The 14365-nt window shown below is 36.6% G+C and overlaps 1 protein-coding gene across 2 annotated transcripts in view; it reads left to right on the top strand.

The window, feature by feature from the left end:
- The window catches only part of bicc1b (BicC family RNA binding protein 1b), a 111350-nt gene that overhangs the window by 8611 nt on the left and 88374 nt on the right, over positions 1-14365 (top strand). The gene's annotated exons all lie outside the window — the stretch shown is intronic.

Here is a 14365-nt window from a genome sequence, read left to right on the forward strand (position 1 = left end):
TATTCTCCTTATAGTGGACTTCAATGGCCTCCAGACGGTTGAAGGTCAAAATTACAGTTTCAGTGCAGCTCCAAAGGGCTTTAAAAGATACCAGACGAGGAATAAGGGTCTTATCTAGCGAAACGATCGGTCATTTTCGAAAAAAAAATACAGCTGTATATGCTTTATAAACACAAAATATCGCCTTGAACGTACTTCCGGTTTCCGCATTCTTCAAAATGCTTACGCTGTATGTCCTACACCTTCCATATTCAACTTACGGAAAAAAACGAAACTGGCGCTGCGTTCGTTCCATAAATTGAATAGGGAAGGCTTGGTTCAATCCATCGGTTGTAGATTGGATGGAGGCAGATCTGAAGTGCGTTTCCCAAAAACAAGAAACCATTTCCCGAAATCATTATTCAAACGAACATTTGCAAACTCTCAAGCTGTGGTTAGAAGCATAGTTTCTTGTTTTTATGACGTGGACTTAATAAATCCTTATCTTGAGCAAAATAAGAAAGTTGGCATTAAGTACAATGTGTATCTTTTATTTCTAATATGTCATTTACATATTTTAGTTTAGAACGAGCTATGACTGAATCTGAAAATAAAGCAAAATAACTGAGAAAAGGAGAAGTAGTCATCAGATGCCATGTCCATAATTTATAGCAAAAAATCTAGCATTAATTCGATTTCAAACGGATTCATTTAAAGAAGTTATTACTCCACCACCTGTGTGACATCATTCACCAGTGTGGCTGAACTACAGGATTGCGACAGTACGGTTTTCAGGAAACAGTCGTGAATAGCTAGTTGATTTGCTCAACGATGCTATGGTAGTGAAGCAGTGAGTTACGTCAGTGTATGGGAAACGCACCCCTGAATGCAATCCTGCAGTCGATTGTAAGAAGGGGGCAGAGTTTAAAGGGATGAAATGATTGGAGAAGTCGTGCATATGTAACAGAGAGAAGTCTGTAGTTTTACTGGAATATTGGAGTAAAAATCTGCTAAGGGGTAACTAAATGTAAAATGATCAACTTTTATTGGAAAATGAAACAACATTTTATCAAACTTTGATAATTGCCTTATTCTTTTAAACTACTGAGAAGATAGTGATCAAACTACATTTTATAAAAATCACCTGTCAGTTTATAATATTACATCAGCATGAGAGTCAAATTGGATGACTACAGGGACTCATCTCAAGATCACTCATTTAACAGTTCATCTATTCCCAATATTATGAAAAAAAAAAGATCAGTCAAGAATAGAAAATTTTTGAAAATATTAAAATCAAGATTGTCCGAATTAGATTGTGTAGTTTGTGCATAAAAAATGTTCGTCAAAACCAGCACACTGAACAATGTTCACTAAGTTTTTCAATTGGATTGGCTTTTATTTTCTTTAGCATGCAGTTTTTCCTGATCAATCTGATTAAATTTCAGCAAGTGAAGAACAAATTTATTCTCACGTGCGTTATATATTGTGTACGCAGAGCTGGGTAGTAACAGATTACATGTAATCTGGATTACGTAATCAGATTCCAAAAATCAAGTACTTAGAGTAAACTACTTTTTAAAATACTCATAATCAGACTACAGTTACTTTTTTTATGGATTACATGATTACGTATTATGTACACAATGGCAGTGTTAGTATTTTGAAGTATTAACTGTCCATACATTGCACAATCCGTTGAGGCTCTTTTTGGTGAATAGAATATATTTTTAGGAATTTCTTTTTATCTGTCAAAATAGTACAAGATTATCGTATAATATATGACATCAAATAAGGGTTAGGACAAAAGTAATCTAAATGTAATCCAAAAGTAGTCAGATTACGTTACCAAAAATGTGTAATCTAAATATTACTTATTACAAATTTTGTAAGAATTTTTTTTTTTTTTTATCAAATGATTTTTTTCAAAACTGCGTGAAAGTGACATGAATGCAAATATTACATTTTGGTACATGCATTTTAAACTTAAAATTATTAATTATATGAGCCCTGGGTAGATAATCTATAGTATGTCTGCTTTTAAATGGGAGACTCTTAAATTGAACACGGCCATTGATGGATCTTAATCCCAGTAAACAGAGCCAAGAAAGGCAGCTGCTGATAATGGTTTCTCAATACACTTTTGGCGGATAGTGCGTATGTTGATGGTATGTACCCTCCATCCACAGATAATCTGGAGAAAGCATGCATTCTTCTAGACTGACTCACGCTCAGCTGGGACATGTGAACGATGTGCCACAATCTGCAGACAAACTGCAAGCTTTGTTTATCATTTTTAATGGTTTCCGTTTACTCTCTTCAAGGGTCAGAGACAAAGGATATCCGAGATGATGAAAGGAAAGATCTTTTAAAACTGTAGTTTAAAACTTCTGTGCCTGCCAAGTTCATGAAAGGGTAATCTTTGTAGTGAACTCATGTTGGTTTTTTCATACATTTTTGGGAACTGCTTATTCTATTTTCAGTAAGAGGTTTGATTTAAGGCCTTTGCTCATGAGCATGAGCAGAGCGATTTTCTGATAAAACCATTCATACGTATTGGCGCATTATTACCTAAAATTCACTGCTTTTGTTTAATAAAAATGGCCTATATTACTCTAAAAATGTAATTAAAAATGACTTGTTCTTAATTATTATTAGTTTCAAAAATGTTTTCGGACATATTTCATGGTTAAAAGTATTTTTAAAAATCATGAATATTTGGGGGAATTATTACAATGGATATTTGAAGACCCATACTCGCTTGTTTTAAAAGTTTCAAATATCTGAACAAACAAATAAAAATCTTACTGACCTTAAAACACAACACGGCTTGGTTACGCCTCACTAACTTTGATTTGACAGAAAAAAAACTTGTAAAATATACAGAAATATTATTTTATAAAATAAAAATGCTTCACCTTTTTTAAAGTCCCCCTGCAGTCATCAATTTTATCCCTTAAAACACCTCTTTGAAAATCAAAATGACATATGTAAACTTTTTTTTTTCTTGTGACTCTACAATAAACAGTACACGTGGAATTCATGAATATGCAAATCAGTCCCTGCCTCCACCCAATCACACCAGCTCGGACTACCTCAGCCACTCGGTCAACTTTACTGTAGTAAACGCTACACAAGGAAAGTGAAAACATTGGTTTAATTCAGCGGTCCCACTTTATATTAAGTGGCCTTAACTACTATGTACTTACATTTAAATTAATCATTTGATACAATGCACTTATTGTGTACATACATGATTTTACTTGTATTTTAAAAACACCTGCATGTACTTACATCTGTAATTAATTTCTGTAATTACATTTATAATTACACTGTTGACCCATCCCTTACACCTTACCCCTACCCTTAAACCAACCCATACCACTAAAGCTTTCCCTAACCTAACCCGTATCCCACCTCAATAGCAACAAAAGTGTTTTGCAATTCAATATGAACCCAGTAAGTACATTGTACTTATTTTTTGATGTAAGTACATAATAGTTAAGGCCACTTAATATAAAGTGGGACCAATTCAGCCATATACGTTTGAACCAGGAACTGATTCAGAAGAAGAAATGGAAGGGTGAGTTAAACAGGCTTGTGTACAAGTCGATGTACCAGAATGGTAAAGCGTTTTATGTATGTTATGTATCGCTCTCTAACAGTAATTGATATGATTAGCCTTTGGCTTGACAATGTTATCAAACAGCTAATAAAATGTGTTGCTAATGTTTCACAAACCATGTTTCTGTTCGCCATCTCCGAGTCAGACAGCTGCCTTCTAAAAATCAGCATCCTTAGAAATGCTTTGAACATCATAGAAAGTCAGTGGAGAAAGGCATACAGTCATCATAACATTGTAATATACATCATACATAATACATATGTACCTGATTTTTGGAGAACAGAATTATTTGATTGTTTAGTCATGTTTGCATTGCTAGATATAAAATGTTGTTGTGCAAATTGCATCGTAGTGCTGTGACTTAAAGGTGCCCTAGAATCAAAAATTGAATTTACCTTGGCATAGTTGAATAACAAGAGTTCAGTACATGGAAAAGACTTACGTTGAGTTTCAAACTCCATTGCTTCCTCCTTCTTATATAAATCTAATTTGTTTAAAAGACCTTCGGAAAACAGGCGAATCTCAACATAACACCGTCTGTTACGTAACAGTCGGGATCATTAATATGTATGACCCCAATATTTGCATATGCCAGCCCATGTTCAAGGCATTACACAAGGTCAGGCCAGTATTAACGTCTGGATCTGTGCACAGATGAATCATCAGACTAGGTAAGCAAGCAAGGACAATAGCAAAAAATGGCAGATGGAGCAATATTAACTGACATGATCCATGATTACATGATATTTTTAGTGATATTTGTACATTTTCTTTCTAAATGTTTCATTAGCATGTCGCTAATGTACTGTTAAATGTGGTTAAAGTTACCATTGTTTATTACTGTATTCACGGAGACAAGAGCCGTCGCTATTTTCATCTGTAAACACTTGCAGTCTGTATAATTCATGAACACAACTTCATTCTTTGTAAATCTCTCCAACAGTGTAGCATTAGCCCATTAGCCACGGAGCATATAGCCTCAAACTTTCATTCAGAATCAAATGTAAACATCTAAATAAATACTATACTCACAGGAATAGATGCATGCATGCAGCATGAATGATGACGAACATCTTGTAAAGATCCATTTGAGGGTTATATTAGCTGTGTGAACTTTGTTTATGCACTGTATAACTGCACTTATAGTCGAGAGCTCGGGAGGGCAGGGAGCGAGAGATTTAAAGGGGCCGCGCAGCCTGAATCGATGCATAGTTAATGATGCCCCAAAATGGGCAGTTAAAAAAATGTATTTAAAAAAAATCTGTGGGGTATTTTGAGCTGAAACTTCACAGACACATTCAGGGGACACCGTAGACTTATATTACATCTTTTGAAAAGACGTTCTACGGCACCTTTAAATATCACAAACATTGTGCACTCATGGTCCCTAGTGAAATGTAATGTGGGCTTTAAAATGTTTGTAAACTGTGATGCATTTAACTTGCCACTGTTTATGCATTCAAAGCCATCAAACCATCAGTATTCTGCTGTTTGCATTATGCAACATTTCCATGACATCAGTTTGAAAGTTCATGATATCCTAGCCAACAATTATGAGGTCAGCAAATCCAGTTGGAGCCTTGGACGCAGCAGCATCACACATCTGTGCAATTGTTTGTTGGTTTCCAGGCAACAGCAGGCCGTTGTTCCCGCAGAGGTCCATTGAACCAGCATAATGACATTTAATAGATACGTTTTCCATCATAAGCAAGTTAAAGCGCACAAGTTAAAGATACAATCCCTCTGAAGCAACCTTGTGTCAAGTGCCAGAATTATTAAAGAACTGTACGAGATCTCATTAATTCTTAGTCCATGGGTAACTCCCATCTGTAATTGAACTTATAACCCTTTTGTTAGAAGGCCAGAGCCTTGGCCATTAAGATTCCACTGCATTAAGGTCAGGAGTACTAATGATATATAATAATGTTAACAGTTGTGACAGAGCAGGAATAAACTGCAGTATTTTTCCATTCAAGAATATACTTGAGACAGAAGCTTCACACTTAATTATTAAAATACTGCTATACTGATCTAAGCAAGGAGGTCTAATACACTCTGAGCTGTCCATTAGTATTCTCATTAATGTTAATTAATGACAGTAGCACTCTTGAAAGTTGACAATATAATGATGATAATAGTAATATAATAAAGAAATTATGGTTGCACAATATATGGGCTCCATATCAGCTGATATTAGAGATTGTATTTTATTTAGCGTATCGCCTGATATTGGATGTTTAATTGTGCATTATTGTTACATTTAGATGTCATCATCTATCGCTCACACTTTTGTGAAAAAATGTAAAATAATTAAATAAGTAATTTTAGCTGCAAGCAGCAAATAAGGGGCCAAGCACCACAGAGGCAGAATGAGGAGCTAAAAAGGCTCAGACCAGCTGTAAAAATAAGTAAAGACATTTGAAGATGGTTTTAAGCAAAATGGTTGAAAGCCCATAAATATAATAATCTCTTATAATGTAACATAGTTTCTTATTACTTTTGACTAATAGGTGGCACTGAGACCAAATTGATCTGGAGTGGTCAGTGTTGTTTTTTTGGGTGAGATTTTTGGTCAAACTGGTTCAAATCTTGTGACCACTAGGTGGCGTTGTACTGAAACTATGCATGTACACTCAGGTCATGGTTGTAATAACACACACCAAGAACAGATGGCATAGATATAGCCTCACGTCCATTTTGACTTGAATTGACTTGAATTCCATGTTTTGTTTTTTTCTGATTCATTTTTCATAAAAATCGGAACAATGATCTAGGAGGAGTTAGAATTGGTGGACCGGAAGTTCATCCGACTAATGAATAAAGAATTTGGTAATCTATGTTCTCGACATGACCCAAAGAATCTATTAAGACCAGTTTCATTACAATAGGCAAAATTAATGAAAAGCTATTAGCATTTTTGAAATGTCATTATAATTCTTGACCACAAGGTGTCACAGCCCCAAAACATTACAAGTACCTTCAGGACATGGTGCAGATGACACTTACCAAATTTCACACAATACGCTAATGCTTTCATAAATTATAGCATTTCAAAACAAAATTCTGAAGAGCAGATGCCCAAAATAGGGAATATGGGGAAATTGGACTCGGTTATCACTTGACTCAGCACTACACCAAATTCTAAAGAGATCAATTTTGTGAGTTTTGGCCAAAGCATTCAGAAGTTATATGCAAAAATAGCCATTTTTCGTATCTCCTGACCACTAGGTGGCACTGCACCGAAACTGTGCAGGTATCCTCAGATCATGGTTATTATAACACACACCAAGTTTAGTCTGAATACGCTAAAGCATTGTGGAGATATAGCTTCACGTCCATTTTGGCATGCTCTTCATTAAAAGTCCCGTTTTTCGTGGTTTTTTGAAGCTTTGATTGTGTTTATAGTGTGCAATATAACATGTGTTCATGTTTTGCGTGTAAAAAAACACAGTATTTTTCACATAATTTACTTATCTGTATACCGCTGTTTCCACTGTCATAAAAACGGGCTGATGACTTCCTTGTTCTATGAAGTCCCTCCTTCAGAAATACGTAACGAGTTCTGATTGTGCCAGCGGTTCCTGTGTTGTGATTCGACAGCAGCTTAGCGAACCTTGCCCGGAAAGGTCACGCCTCTTACCATAACGTGGAGATGAACGCGCTCAGTGTTATTGTAAACATGTCTTTAATTTTACCCTATCAATTTGAGCCGGAATCAGACCCGGTGATTGGACTGCGGGATGAAAATAACAGCGTTTCGACGACATGGCGACAAACACACTCTACAAACGCAACTCTTGTGTATTCCTGTGGGCGGAGGTTAGTCAAAAAACTGTTTTAGTGACGTCATTAAAGAAGGAAGTAGAGGGATGTAGTCCAAACTGGCCGTTCGATGTAGGCGACTTCTGTTAAATAAAATATCTCGCTTGGCATTGAACTTTGAGCTTTAAAATTTTACAGATTTTATTTATACTCTAACAACAACATTACACACTAACTAAAGTTTGAAACATGGGATCACGAAGAACGGGACCTTTAAATTCATTTGCGTGTTATTCGAGAACGATTTGATGAATCTACTTGAATTCCATGTTTATGTGTCGGCATGGTCTGAAGATGATCTGTGCTGATTTTTGTGAAAATTGGAGCAATGGTCTAGGAAGAGTTTGAAAAAAAAAAATTTCTTGGAAAATTTAAAATTTCATGACAGAAAAGTGCAATCAAATCACCAAGGAATCGGAGGAATTTTGTTTCTAGCCTTTATGGTTTAAAAGTTATTCGCATAAACACAAGTGCAAATTTGGGCAGTTGAGGGTGCTTGAAGGATTGAGTTAGAGACTCCAAAACTGCTGTGGTTAATGTCTCGACTATCTTCTATCAGTGTGCCAGATTTCACAACTTTTTACCATGTGGTTCTATGGGCTGCCATAGACACAATAGTGGAGGAAGAAGAAGAAGAAGAAGAACACTGACAGATACAATAGGTGCCTACGCACCTTTGGTGTTTGGCCGGTAATAAAAAATGCTAATAATACTATTAGCAAAATAAAATCTGTCAAATTTAATCTTTAGCAAATCTCAAAGAGAATATTTCTTTCATTGTGTACATTATAATGTTGTGATGATTCCTAAATTCACTTGCAGTATTTAAAATTATTTTAGTTTTTTATGTTTAATTCATGTGGAGAAAATTGAGAATTGTAGTATCAGCCATTTATTGGTTATAAGCCAAAACATTTTTAATGAATTTTAATATCAGTGCATATAGAAAATACACTGAAACAAAATATTGTTGTAGGGTCTCTACAATTTCAGATTCATCCTATGAATACAAATTCAATTTTTATAATAAGTTAGTATTAATGTCAGTAATATAAAGAAAAGTGTTAAATTCATTTATATACAGCCGAGATTTACTGGGGGGGACCATAGTTGGGAACATATTTTATATTTTTAAACCACAGATGCAGAAAATCCCACTATATTTATGTATGAAATTTGAATAGCGTTTGGAGGCTATTACGTGGATCCTCTATATTATGTACCGTGTCTTTCCCATGTTGGTGTGAGATATTATGCTGATTATGTTCTCTGTAATGTAGAAACCCATTTATAAAAGTCTCCCTCAGGCCGGTGTAGCCTATCCAGACTCAATAACCTGGTGGCCTTCTTTGATTACAGTGAGGTTAACCACTAACCTTGCATGAGAGGATGTTGGCAGTGCTATATTCTTTAACTTTGCACTTTGCTCCAAAGGGAAGAAATCTAGTCACAAAGAAGACATTTGGGTCACTAATCTTCTTTGGGAAACCATTCCCTGAACACAACCCATCTTGGATAAGAATGAATGTTTTATCTGTGCCAGCAATTCATAGATATGTTTTTTTTTTTTTTTATTCACTGTATGTGTCGATGGACAAAGTCTTGACATTTGTCTGTGGAGCTGAGCATTTTGTTGATTTATTCTTATGTTCCATAAGGCTGTGGCTTTTGTTGGCACGTTGCGCTAAGCAATAAGACACTAAATGCCAAGTAAAAATAATGTCAACTACAAAAAGATATCTGTCTTTGAAGCTTTTATACAGAAGTTGGCATGAAGAACAGTGAAGAGCAGTTGCTCGACCTCCCAAATGTATTTATAATGAATAATAAGTTAAATGTACCTTTCTGTGGCAACCTACTATAATCAACAAGAGTGCCTGAAACCACATTATATGTGGTAAAATCACTGTAATGCATTGCCTTTCGTGGCTTATTGCTTTTATAAAATGGCAACAACAGCAACAGAACAAAAGACACCAGTGTTCATCAATAGTTACGTTTATTTCTAGTATTTTGGCATAGTAATGTAGAAATGATTTGTAGTCACAGATGTGCAATTATTGTCTATTTTATAATGGCTTCCAATGGTGCTCATCCTATTAAAGCTGCAGTCCATAACTTTTTTGGGTTAAAAATGATCCAAAATCAATTGAGCAAGTACATAACCAGCCAGTGTTCAAAACTGTCTCCTTACCTTAGCTTGATTCACAACGGTAAGCTTGTAATAATGTTTTATGATAAATCGATACTGGTGTATCAATTTCCGCTGGAAATTTGAGCATGCAGCAGTTTGTCTTTGCGTAATTACGTCACGTCTGTAAACAGAAGGAAGGAGTCCCAGCTAGACTATGTATTTAGGATGCTACTGGCAGCGGATTATTTATAGCCTTTTCTCACAGCAGCTGCAATAATTAAACTTATCATTTTAATGGCGGATTGTAATCCAGAAAGATCCAAATGACAATCATCAGTGACAACTAGAGATTCAGCCGTGGTCAAAAGCAAAAGACTTCAGACTGTCGAGTGGCTACAGAAATTTAAATATACCGGTAACACTAATGCACACTAAATACACACAGTCACACAATGCTGATGTTGTTAACAATAACAATTTGAGAACAAAGTATAACAACAATAATAATTTGCACGGTTTGATGCGAAATGAAGCGATCGTTAGATTTGAACACCATTGGCAGCGCGATTTAGTGTAGGCCTAATGCTTTTCCCCTCAGTTGGTCAGAACAAAAGTGTCAGGCATGTTACTTACTTGTTCAGTTGACATTTTCCGGTGAAAATTCCTACTTCGGTAATACTTCAAGACTACAATCTGTGATTCCGAAGTACAGTATCCACACCGGTGTGGTGACTGACAGAAAACATTAGATTCATCTGTGCTGATGAGCTGTGCCAATGCACAATGCACGTAAAGATAATAATTCTGCATATAACTGCAATTGCAGGTTTCAAACAGAGATGGCGACTAAGAGGCAAATCTTATGGACAGCAGCTTTAACAATGTTTCAGCAATGTTTATGAATGACTATTGTAAAGTTGAAATACTTTAAAGTTCCCTTTTGATTTCAGTACACTCAACATTGCTATACCTTTCTTGTAGTGATGTCACGGTGAGGAAATTTTCACGCCAGTATAACACCGGTATTACCGATAACACCGGGTGGAAGGGAAGGGGGAGGGTATTTTGAATGCACGCTCACTTTGGACTTTGGACACTTTGGCAATTTCTTTTTTTCAAGTTGCGTGCGACAGTTGTTTAAAGCAAGTCGGGTTTGGTATTTAGTGTTTCAAATCTAATGACGCTGGTAGTGACAATTCTCTCTGACCAATCAGTGATCTGCAGTGTTTACACGTCACATTTAGTGTCGGTATGGCTTGTGATCACGTATACTCTTTGTACAGGGAGTGGCGGTACTGACCGTATATTTTGAGATAAGATATTTGTCAATTACGCTCAGGATCTGCACCAAACGTAAAGTGGTTATACGTTAAACATGTTTTAAAGTCATGTTTGAGGTCATACTTCACCTTTTTGTGGTCATTCTTTACCTGTCAAAATGTTCCCACACTTTTTTCTGACTGACATATTAGCCTACCGCATGAAACAGGTGTGTTAACAGTCTATCACTGTGTGACTTCACCAATTTTAATTTAGTTAAAGGTGCCCTAGATTATGTTTTTAAAAGATGTAATATAAGTCTAAGGTGTCCCCTGAATGTGTCTGTGAAGTTTCAGCTCAAAATACCCCATAGATTTTTTTAAATTAATTTTTTTAACTGCCTATTTTGGGGCATCATTATAAACGCGCCGATTTTATGCTGCGGCCCCTTTAAATCCCATGCAGGGGGGGGGGGGGGGGGGTACCTCCCTGAAATGACTTTTTGCAGGTTGGGATGTCTGTAACCCTCAAAATGGATCTTTACAAAGTGTTCGTCATGCATGCTGTGTGCATGCGTCGGATTATGTGAGTATTGTATACTGTTATATTGTTTACTTCTGATTTTGAATGAGTTTGATAGTGCTCCGTGGCTAACAGCTAATGCTACACTGTTGGAGAGATTTATAAAGAATGAAGTTGTGTTTATGCATTATACAGACTGCAAGTGTTTAAAAATGAAAATAGCGACGGCTCTCTTGTCTCCGTGAATACAGTAATAACCGATGGTAACTTTAACCACATTTAACAGTACATTAGCAACATGCTAACGAAACATTTAGAAAGACAGTTTACAAATATCACTAAAAATATCATGTTATCATGGATCATGTCAGTTATTATTGCTCCATCTGCCATTTTTCGCTATTGTTCTTGCTTGCTTACCTAGTCTGATGATTTGGTTGTGCACATCCAGACGTTAATACTGGCTGCCCTTGTCTAATGCCTTTTATAATGTTGGAAACGTGGGCTGGTATATGCAAATATTGAGGGCGTACACCCCGACTGTTACGTAACAGTCGGTGTTATGTTGAGATTCGCCTGTTCTTCGGAGGTCTTTTAAACAATTGAGATTTATATAAGAAGGAGGAAACAATGGAGTTTGAGACTCACTATATGTCATTTCCATGTACTGAACTCTTGTTATTTAACTATGCCAAGATAAATTCAATTTTTCATTCGAGGGCATCTTTAACCAAGGGCCAGATTTACTAAACTTTCTAAACCAAATTAGCGTGAGAGCGCAATTCCAAAAAAGTGGAAACGACACGCAAATTAAAGAATACAGGCACATTTGGATTTGCAGACGCATTTCCGTAATGACCAACGCAATCTACCAAGAGCAGCGCAAATTAGCGTCTAGTTTAAGATGTGCTTTTTTGTGTGGTAAATAATGGCCCAAATACCAGTAAATTGACTAGCGCAAACCTTAGTAAATCACCTTGCATGATTCATTCAAATACTCTCCTCCCATAAATTTTGCATCTGAAAGGGAAACTCCTACAAATGCATATGCAGTAAGGTCAGCCACAAAAAATAACTGTCCACGCCTTTGTCTTTAATAAATCCTGACAGTGGTATTTAAATACCAAAAGAGGGTTTGCATTGGTGCAAACTGTTAGTAAATCTGGCCCCAAGCCTCATCTCATCGACTAACGTTTAGTTGACTATTAGGGGGCAGCACTATGGAAATTGAAAGGGAATGTCTACTCACATAACCTTGGTTCCCTGAGATAAGGAAACAATCATGGCATGTGTTGCTGTGCTACTTAGCTCAGAGACTTCAGTCGAAAGATTCCGAGGCAATGTCGAGCCCGCCTCTGTTTCACACACTGAACGTCATTGGACAGTGTACTTACACTGGCGTGATTCAGTAAGGTTTCAGTATTTCGAAAAAAGGTAGCGTCAGCTATTGTCGCAATGTCTCATTCCCATATCTCAGCGAACCAAGGATATTTGGGTAACCGGGGACGTTTTAATTTAGCCAAAAATAATGGTTTTGGGTAATTGAACTCTTTATGTTGTTCAGGGTGTCATGTCCTCAGGTGATAAATCAAACCAGTCGTATGTTGAGTTCTTCGTCAGTGAACCACTTTTCGATATTTCAACCAAACTAATTTTACACATACTTGCATAATTTATGGTCATGGTGAAGTATGTCCACATTTCCTGTTGTAGCTTATCCACATTGTGTACACCGAATAGACGATGACAGTCAAAACACCTTATTGGAGAAGCACTAATTAAGCGTCTGCTCTGGTCAGGGATTTCGGCCCTCCAGAATGATTTTGTCCTAAAAAGAATTTTGTTTCCTGCCAAAAATTTTGATGCATCACTAACATGTTTTTGTGATAATAAAAAACAACGAGCACTGTAGCAATCTGATTGAACCTCGTGGTTTCCACAAGTGTTTTCCAGTGTTGTGTGCAATATGCATCAAATGCTGAGAAAACAAATCGTGGGCATCCATGAGTGTGAGGCTGAGACCACCCTTGTTATTGGCACATGGTGGTCACACATCAAATGTTTTGAGCAACATGGAGTAAAATGGTCAAAGTCTGTTCATAATTTTTGAGAAGGTTATGGTGTTTATGAATAGTTTCCTGAGGCCTTTCCACAGTCTCATAAATCCATTAGGTCCTGTTTTGGTTTGTTTCTTGGCCAATCACAGAAAAATGAGTAATTCTGTTTTCGCTCTGAAGATAGTTAACTCTGTAGAGTTCAGTTTGTTTCAGGGCTTCCAGAGCTTCCTCCACTGCCTCTGGATAGCATATCTTAGCGGTAAAGCAGGGCTGATTCAGCCGGTGCCTGTGGTTTGAGCAATTTTCATTCAATCTGCTCTAAAAAACTCCCCTGTAATTCATCGGATATAAATAAACACGTCACATTTGTCTGGATTACAGTAGATGCGCATTTTAAAGCTTGGCCCAACAAGACTATGCTTGCATCTCAGAATGTAGGTCATATTTCTGATCCAGAGAAATATGAACTGAAAAAGTTCTAGATGTCCATCAGCTGCTGCATTTTGTGGTTTCAATGTCTTTAAACAACATCCAAATTTGCTGATGAACAAGTCTGTATTTTATTGTTTAATTTAAATCAAATGTTCCTGGCAAACATCTCAAACCGAACAAGTATGTCAGTTTCTCTGTCTCATGTGGATTAAATTTACATTTCTACATTCAGCGGATGATTTTATACAAAACAACTTACTGTGAATTCACTGCATGCATTTTGATCTGTGTTTGAATCCGTGACTTTGCTGTTGCTAGTGCCGTGATCTACAAGATGAGCTGTAGGAAGCCCTAGATGGGGTTCGAACACAGAACACACTTCATTTAAACCTTCAAAAATGTAGTATTACGCCTCACAAAGATTATTACAATCTTGCATAAACCTTTAGAAAGTAGTAATGCATTGATTTTTCTACAGAGGTGACTTGCTGCAAATGGACAGGAAAATGACCCCCGCCCTGCCTAAATTGCACA

The sequence above is a fragment of the Megalobrama amblycephala genome, linkage group LG20 (assembly GCF_018812025.1).
Source record: "Megalobrama amblycephala isolate DHTTF-2021 linkage group LG20, ASM1881202v1, whole genome shotgun sequence".
NCBI lineage: Eukaryota > Metazoa > Chordata > Actinopteri > Cypriniformes > Xenocyprididae > Megalobrama > Megalobrama amblycephala.